This window comes from Schistocerca cancellata, chromosome 6 (genome assembly GCF_023864275.1).
Source record: "Schistocerca cancellata isolate TAMUIC-IGC-003103 chromosome 6, iqSchCanc2.1, whole genome shotgun sequence".
Classification (NCBI taxonomy): domain Eukaryota; kingdom Metazoa; phylum Arthropoda; class Insecta; order Orthoptera; family Acrididae; genus Schistocerca; species Schistocerca cancellata.
The window spans coordinates 397,287,014-397,296,460 of NC_064631.1; the positions used below are offsets into that span (position 1 = coordinate 397,287,014).

Below are 9,447 nucleotides of genomic sequence, written 5' to 3' on the forward strand. Positions count from 1 at the left end.
ATATTCTCTTTAAGGTAAAATTATCATTTCGTCTCCCTAAACTTTAATTCCTTCCCCCATTACTCCCTAAGTTCCATTCCTTGGTGCTCTATATACAGATAATAATCTATGGGAAGTCATCGACGGCACCGAGGTGGTTTCCCCGATTCCCGTCAGGTCACCGAAGTTAAGCACCGCTAGCCATGGTCAGTACTTCGATGAGTGACCGTCCGGGTACGACGGATGCTGTTGGCAATTTTCCCTTTGCGTTTAAGGCAGAGATGCTAGGAGGGTTGGTGTCGTAAGTCCATGATCATCAGTTTTTGCGTCGAAGTCCTGGACTCAATTCAAGACCTCTCCGTGGTGTCTCTTGAAGTGAGCGCACGCGACACTATTGATGGGGATCCGTTCGTCAGACGGAAAGTTAAGCCTTATGGACTCCTTGGTGCTTTTCGAGGGGAGTAAGCTATGTGCCGCCATTGAGTTTCACCCTCTCCCTTTTCTTCATCATCTCCAGCACGAATACGACACTCTACTGTGTACACACACACGCACACACACACACACACACACACACACACACACACACACACACACACACACAATTACAATCATCTACACTTAACCGACACACTTACACACACAGCTCTCATACTTAAAGACGGAAACGTGCCTGCCAGCCCGGAGGATAGGAAAAACCTTTCCAAGTAGGCAGTTGGTCCTGCCCTTCTGCATCTCCCACCAGCTCATACAACTTTACCTTTTTATCTAGGTCCCTCCCCATTCTCAACTATTGCCTTTCTTTCATGTCCTTTGTTTCTTATAATTTTAATCTAGTTCCTATAAAGACCGGAGGTAACCCTCCTTTCACTGTATTTTATCCTTGCCACCTTCATAATTTCAAAGAGTATGTCCCCATCAACATTGCCAAAAGCTTTCTCCAAATCCAAAACATGTTATAAACGTAGGTTTAACTGTATTCAGTCTGCTTATTAAGTTCATTCCTGTTACAGGGGGTGTCAGGGATATAACAGTAAATCTTGCGGTTATTGATAGCTTAGTGTGTACCCACCTCATTGTTTGTTGTTTTTTTTCTCTGTGTCTAACAGTCTTCCTGCAAAAACGTGAAATAATTTACCACCTGAAGTTTACTGCACGGTCGTAACTGCACCACTAAGTACACTACACGTGTCAGTACAGACAAACCTTTTTGCGTCCACCTGTCCACACTTCAACACCGGACGTGCTGCCCGGGCAAAGTACGTTTTGATGGCTTGCTATTGCCACGTCTACTTGGAGGTACTAAGCTAAAAGCCATATGGTTTCCAATAGATATAATTATTAGTCTGCAAATGAAGTAAATACTTATGTAGTATTGTTCATAGTTATCAGTCACGAATAATCATATCTGCAGTTATATCCGTAACAGTCTGTGTGTAAATCATCTTCTGTCATACATTTCCTGATGATGCGGGCATTATAATCGAGACCAACAGAATCAAGTCAATACCAGAAAAGATAAATGTAATTTTGGTAAAAATTGTTAACTTGTAACTGAAGCTTTGCTAAAAAGTATTGAAGTGTTCTCTTCAAATCGACTGTCATCGAAATTAGATAAAACGCAGTATATTCGTTTCTGGTCAGAACTAGCCCTGACCACGTCCCACTTAAAAGTGCTACATCAGGAGAAATCAATAACGAAACAGTTAAAAGGTTTGTGAGAGTGCACATTTAACAGGATCTTCACAGACGCATATGTTCAGCGAGTCTTGTTTCGACTTTCATCAAAATTAGATAAAACGCAGTATATTCAATTCTGGTCAGCACTAGACCTGACCACAACAGTCTTACATACGGAGAAATCAATAAACAAAACAGAGTTTACAAATTTGTTAGAGTGCGCATTGGATTGAACAGCATCTTGAAAAACGTGTACGTCCAACGAGTTTTGTTTTATATCTAATCGTAAACATTTCAAATGAATATGTCGTAACGTTGAGTCATTTTGACAGTTTTCTTTCATTAATGTCGTAGGGCATAACATCATGGGGCGATTATTAGTTGAGCGTAATGAAAAAAGTTGGAAATTTGTGGTAAGGTCTAACGGGACCAAAATGCAGAGGTCATCGGTCCCTAAGCTTACACACTACTTAAGGGGACTACACCCTGCCTATCTTCCCCATGTTAATTTAGGCAAGTATTTGACCCATTTTTGAAAAAACTATTTGATACAGGACCTTAATATTTTTACTGTATGTTACATGATGCTAATAAAGTCAACTGTACTAAAATCAACTTTATCCATTGTACAGTTTTTAAGAAATACTTTTTTTAATTTATTAACAAAAAATTATAAGTTTTTTCTGTAGAAAATATTTTTTGTGAACTTCCTAATAGGGGAATATTAATGAATGTAGTACCAGAGGTGGCTTTTTATGTCATTCAGAGTCTCTGAAAATTTCATTCATTTATCTATGATAGTTTCTGAAACAATGGGGCATATGTACTGAAAATTTTAGTTTGCAGGAAATTGACTTTAAAGAGAAAACTTTTGAAATTTGTTACTTGCAGTTAATTAAAACTGTCCTGCTGCAAATGATGGCCCATCTTTGGCTTCTAGCAGGTCTTCCAGCTTCTTTTTCATCTTCCTAGATGTTTGTCTTACTTTCTTGGCCATATTAGATGTAGACCTGTCTGCATCGGCTATCCTCATTTTATCGCAATGTTGCAGCCCAGTGATCATATTTCCACCAGGATTGATTCCCAGCTTTTTCATTACCCAACACTTTCCCATATTACCACAATTGAATGTAATAACAGCATCATGAACTCCTAGTTTCATTGTATGCATGCCTACAAATATAGTTTTAGGAAGGCGGTTCGAAATTGTGCTGTTGAAACATTCACTTGGGTTCTGTGTCTGCCCATGCAGAAATTTCCTTAGAAGGTCAGGATGAGCCAATCTCTGAAAATAGGTTTAATTGCTGTAATAACAGCAGCAGGAAGAGAATGCTGATGAGAATAAGATCCTCCAGTTGCCTGAGCCCTGTTGTATTTGCACCCAGAATTTTCTCCTGATGGACACAATCCATGACATGGCTTATCATCAGTTGAGGACTTATGGAAGAATATGTCCCAAACATCTCTCTTCATTGCCTCCAGATTTTCTTTATGTCTCGTAATTGCCTGTCCATAGTATACCTGCAAGTTTTCTATTTCAGTTTCAGTTAACTGACCCTGTCCGGTCAACAATTTTCCATCTTCTAATTTTTTTCCTCCCATATCAACAGTTAGATTTCTCAGCTTTGTTCCCAAACGTTTTTGAACATGACCTACACATTCTATTTTGCTAATAATGGCATGTCCATATGGCTTAGAGTTCACCACATTGTTGTACGCCTTACTGTTACCATCGCCCAAATATTTGGTGTACCGTACGCCTCTTGTTTCTACAGAGCGATGAAATATTTGTTGTACTCCATGAACTTCCATATCACCACTTGTTCCTCTAAAATTAGCCACACACTTGTGTTCTTTATGTTCATTGACTTTACAACATTTGCAAATATTTAGACGTTATCTCCACATCTAACACTTCACTGGTGTTTACGCCCGCATCTCGTGGTCGTGCGGTAGCGTTCTCGCTTCCCACGCCCGGGTTCCCGGGTTCGATTCCCGGCGGGGTCAGGGATTTTCTCTGCCTCGTGATGGCTGGGTGTTGTGTGCTGTCCTTAGGTTAGTTAGGTTTAAGTAGTTCTAAGTTCTAGGGGACTGATGACCATAGATGTTAAGTCCCATAGTGCTCAGAGCCAGCCAACTGGTGTTTACACTCGTGGCAGTCACTACCTAATTCAGAGAAGTATGTTCTCTTTTCTGCCTACTTCCATCAAGTGCAACTGCAATATCCGAACATCCATCATTTTCTTGCACTGCAGCCAATTTCATGCTTTCCTCACTGACCTCACATACAGCTTTCTCTAATATTGCAGTCAGTTCTTCAAATTTATTTGGTGGTTGATGTAAGTTCATCACTGAACAAAATGTTCTCCCTGCAGCCATGCCCTTGCCAATGGATCGTAAGGCATACACTAATCTAGTATTGATTTCATAAGGGCCAATTGCATCTGATTTTGAAGAACTCATAAATGGAATCACAGCTGAGCATTTAGTGCAAATTAAATCCAAAGCAATTGCTAGGCCTTTTCTCTCACTGGCACTCTCACAAATTTTCACACTCTGTGACTCATCACACTGTCTACATTGTACAAATTTAGAAATTACATCTGATAATATTCTCAAATTTATAATAATGTTACTGCACCCCTCGTCACGTATAGTAAATTCGTTGTAACTCTCTTGAAATGGCGAGAGCTTCTTTGATGATGCACTTGAAGAATTACAATTAGAAACATCATTGCCAGGCTACATAACCTCTTGCACAGAAAGCTTTCTAAACTTGTTACCTCTAAATTGTCGTTTCTTGAAAATGCCTTAACGTTTCGTCATCTTCAATAAACACAACAAAACACACGTAAACAAGCACTGCAAACTTAAGTATAACAACTATTCGCAATCACACTTGAACAAAAGTAACCTCGTGTTTGAAAGCGTGTTGTTTACAAACAATAGAAACAAAAGAATACCGACCGTTGCATTCCGAGGATAGCCAACACATTCGGGAGTAAAAAAAATATCCGTAGCGTGCAATGTAGGGGATATAAAGATCTAAAATATATGCAGAATAGTGGGGACAGAAAAGTGGGTGTGGCACATAAACTCACGTGGTAGGAAAATGCTGTTTAAATGCTCGAAAAAAATTTTTTTTCAGCAAAATCATTTTCGGAGTACTTAAATAAAACCTTAATCTATCGAAATATTATGAAAACCAAACATCGATTTTTTTCGACCTGAACCACGGTGTGGTCCCCTTACTCTAATTGAAACTAACTTACACTTCCGACAGGGGGGGGGGGGGGGGGGGGGGAAGCAGAGCGAACCATGATAAGACGCCCCAGACCACGCGGCTCCCTAGAATATGTAATGAGGGTAGCAGATAGTGTCTTATTCAGAGCTCTTCACATTTTGCACATTTTGACGTGTACAACTACTCCTTTGGTTTCCTGATTTTTCATTCTATTTCGCTAGTCGTGATTACCGTTTTCATCTCAACTGCTGTCCGTCTTAGCTGCTATGATGTTAGCCGTTCTTCCTTTCTCATCTTGCACTGTCATTTTATTTTACTATCCACGGCCATTTATTTGTTGGTAATATCATTTCTCATCTCAATTCTCATTTCTGTCATATTTAGTATCTTGTCAGTCATTCTTTTTTTCTTCTCTCTCGAGCTATAATATTTGATATATCTTTGTGCAACGTCTTTCACTTAGTTTTCGGTTACAGCGTGAGGAGAAATTGGTTCGACACTCTTAGTAACTCCTTACAGAAACTTGTTTTAATTCTCGTTCTGAACGATTCTCCTTTTATCAGGAGGAATGTGTTAAAAACCATAAAATCTGAAAGATGGCGAAACTGAGGGTTTCGTCGACTTTCACATTATCGATGTCTGAGATGCAAATTATATATAACGATACGTAGATCGAATTAATTCGATTCCAAAATAACTTACTCCTTTATTTTTATGAAAGACTATCCGATAGCGATTGGTAATACATGAAGTACTCGTAGGTGTTTTATTTCTTGAAAATTGCATTCGACTGGACTCGCAATTTCAGAGAAGACAGCAAATCAATTCGGGCCGAAGGACACCATTAACGTAGGTTGTAAAAGGTGACGCCGACACCAGGTAGGACAGCGTTCGCCGAAGGCTGTCGCGTGCACTGGACAGGCTGAGCGGACGCCCGTCGTGAGCCGAAGCCGACACAATGCTGACATCAGGTAACTCGGTCGCTGGAATTCAGCACGAGATGACCACCGCTCCCGCGTTCCTAAAGCGTTTTTTTCTGGTGCGAGGACGCTCTAACGTACACTAGGTCCAGGAAGGCGGGCAACAATAAGCCTTGGGCGGAAAACGCAAGAAGGCGGCGGCAGTCTGCCGATAGGAGAGCGATATACTAGTGGACACTACTACGCTCTGTGAAAGCGACAGGTGTTTATGGCTCTATGCTTTTGGACAGAACACGGCAGGCGCGGTGTGAGGATTCTATAAGTGTGAGACTGCTTCTTTCTCGTCCCAAAAATACCTGTAGCTGGCCCCTCGTATATACAATGAAGCGCCAAAGAAACTAATATAGGCATGCGTATTCAAAGACAGAGTTATGTAAATAGCCAGAATACGGCAGTGCGGTCGACAACACCTATATAAGACAACAAGTGTCTGGCACAGTCATTAGATCGGTTTCTGCTGCTACAATGGCAGGTTATCAAGATTTAACACAGTTTGAATGTGGTGTTATAGTCGGCGCACGAGCAATGGGACGAAGCACCTCCGATGCAATAATGAAGTGGGGATTTTCCCTTACGGCCATTTCACGAGTGTACCGTGAATATCAGGAATCCGATAAAACATCAAATCTCCGACATCGCTGCGAACGGAAAAAGAGCCCTTCAAGAACGGCACTAGCGACGACTGACAGAAGTGCAGCCCTTCCGCAAACTGCTGCAAATTTCAGTGTTGGACCACTCACAAGTGTCAGCGTGCGAACCATTCAACGAAACATCTTAGATGTGGGCCTTAGGAGCCAAAGGCCCACTCGTGTGTCCTTCATGACTGCATGACACAAAGCTTTACGCCTCACCTGGCCCGTCACCACTGATATTGGACTGTCGATGACCTGGTCGGAAGAGTGTCGCTTCAAATTGTATCGAGCGGATGGACGTGTACGGCTATGGAGACTCCAAGGACCCTGCATGTCAGCAGGGGACTGTTCAAGCTGGTGGAGGCTCTGTAATGGTGTGGGGAGTGTGCAGCTGGAGTGATACGGGGCCCCTTATATGTCTAGATACGACTCTGACGGGAGACACATACATAAGAATCCTGTCTGATCACCTGCATCCATTCATGTCCATTGTGCATTCCGACTGACTTGGGCAATTCCAGCAGGACAATGCGACACGCCACACGTCCAGAATTGCTGCAGAGTGGCTCCAGGAACACGCTTCTGAGTTTAAACACTTCCGCTAGCCACCACACTCCCCAGACATGAACATTATTGAGCGTATCTGGAACGCCTTGCAACCTGCTGTTCAGAAGAGATCTCCGCCCACTCGTACTCTTGCGGATTTATGGAGAGCCCTGCCGGATTAACGGAGTCAGTTCCCTCCAGCACTACTTCAGACATTAGTCGAGCCCATGCCACGTCGTGTTGGGGCACTTCTACGTGCTTGCTGGTGCCCTATACGATATTAGACAGGTGTACAAGTTTCTTTGGCTCTTCATTGTAGAAAGCAGATAGGAATCTTAGGAGAGTCGAAAACAACATGCTGTAATACAATAACGAGCTCCTTTGAGGTACCGACAGGTTTGCAGTAGGTAGCTTTTCGGGATTCATAGCCATCGTCCAATACAGTGGCCGCCGCAGCAACAATGCCGGACAACACGACGCTGTAAAAAACTGCAACCAGCTTCGGCGTGTATAGGTCGCAATGTACTCAGTACACATTAGTGTTAATAAGGAGAAGGAAGACGCCCATCTGGCATGCGTAATTTTATGAACACAAATTTAGGCAATCACTGTCGTCAGATCGCGGAAACGGATCAGTTTGCTAATAATGTAGTAACCCGCCTACTGGTTCCTTGTCTTGAATCTCTGCCACCCTTAATTGCATATAACTCTTTCATGTTCTCGCAATGATTTGTCTGTGAATAGTATGTTATTAAACATGTTCTTGTCGTACTTCAGTGCAACTGCTGCACTCGTTTTTGTGGGGTTTATAATAAACAATAGAATTTATAGTAAAGTTGACTTTCGTTACATACATATCTCACCTGGTCACAAAATTAAACTACAGAGTCACTATCCCACCATCTTTCTGGGATCTGAAGGGCCATAATTTAGCGTTAATAAAAACAAATCCTTGCGTAACAAATCTTAGTTTACAATCTTCATTGGGCATCTACATACCGATGCAGATTAACTATCGAAAGGCGTTGGCGGTTTACTACAGATTGGAATATATCCTTCCTCGCTGTTGGTCTGTGGTTGTGGTAACGCAGATAAAACAATTAAACATAAAAAATTTTCGATGGCGTCGAGCCACAGTCACGCAATATTCCTTGAAAGGGTACACCGCCATTTGACTGTGTATTACTACATTTATCTTCTGTACTACTAAGATTTCGGCTTTGATTCCACTCTTAAGTATAATGCTGAAAGTTATCATGTCTGTCATGACAGTCCAGAGTGGGTAAACCTGCTTTGGACTACTTTAACAGACATGATATAACAATGATCTAACAACTTTTAGCATTGTGCTTGATAGTGGAATAAAAGCCGAAATCTCGATAGCACCGAAGATAAAGATAGTAATGCACAGTTAAATGGTAATGTTGCTTCAAAAAAATAATAATAATTGAAACATATTGGATTAAGATCTCACAAGTACAATACTAATTCCTTTTTTTTCTTTGTAGGTGCTATAAAAGGTGACCTGACAGAGGGAAGAATCACTTCTGAGGACGTAACGGTTCTGGATTACTGCAGTAAAAATGACTCACTGTTAAGAAAAAAGCAGCCAGATTTATGGGCCAGAGAGCTAAAATAAACATAAGTATTCAATAAAGACGATCCAGTTTGATCTTTGTTCCCATATTCATTTCCAAAACAGTTAAAATACTATCCTTCCTAAGATGTGTTCAATTTCTACGATCAACATTTTCAGTCAACTAAAGAAATTGCCTTTAAGATACACGTTCCTGTTAAAAACTTAGGTGCAATAGTTGTTGATTGTCGCCTGTACGTCTTTTTTTTTTCATTGATATACCAGACGAATAAGCCTATTGCTGTGCTGCTGCGTTGGTCTAAAAAGATAAGGACCAACAGTATCTTAAGTTATCTGGCTGTGCTATGAATCTTCACAGACAGGGACCTTGAAATTTCAATGTTACACTGCAGCGTGATTCTTTCCTGGTCTACAATTTATCAAACTTAAAAGCAAAATGTAATTTGATTCAAAAATGGTTCAAATGGCTCTGAGCACTATGGGACATAACATCTGAGGTCATCAGTCCCCTAGAGTTAGAACTACGGAAACCTAACTAACGTAAGGACATCACACACATCCATGCCCGAGGCACGCTTCGAACCTATGACTGTAGCAGCCGCCTGGTTCCGGACTGAAGCGCCTAGAACCGCTCGACCACAGCGGCCAGCTGTAATTTGACGTCTAGTGGTAACCATAACACTGAGAAAACACAGATGTGAACTGTCTCTATTTATCGTCAGCTCATTCCTAAAAAATCTAAACAACGTCAGCATATGCTACATGTTTCAAGAATCTGTTGTGGCAATG

At 41.4% G+C, this 9,447-nt stretch overlaps 1 long non-coding RNA gene across 1 annotated transcript in view; it reads left to right on the forward strand.

Moving 5' to 3' along the window:
* LOC126088506 (uncharacterized) overlaps nucleotides 1–8,713 on the forward strand; it is a 44,764-nt gene extending 36,051 nt beyond the window's left edge. The window contains exon 3 of the long non-coding RNA XR_007519947.1: nucleotides 8,570–8,713. This is a non-coding gene — a long non-coding RNA (uncharacterized LOC126088506). The remainder of the gene's footprint in view (nucleotides 1–8,569) is intronic.
* Nucleotides 8,714–9,447: the final 734 nt, after the last annotated feature.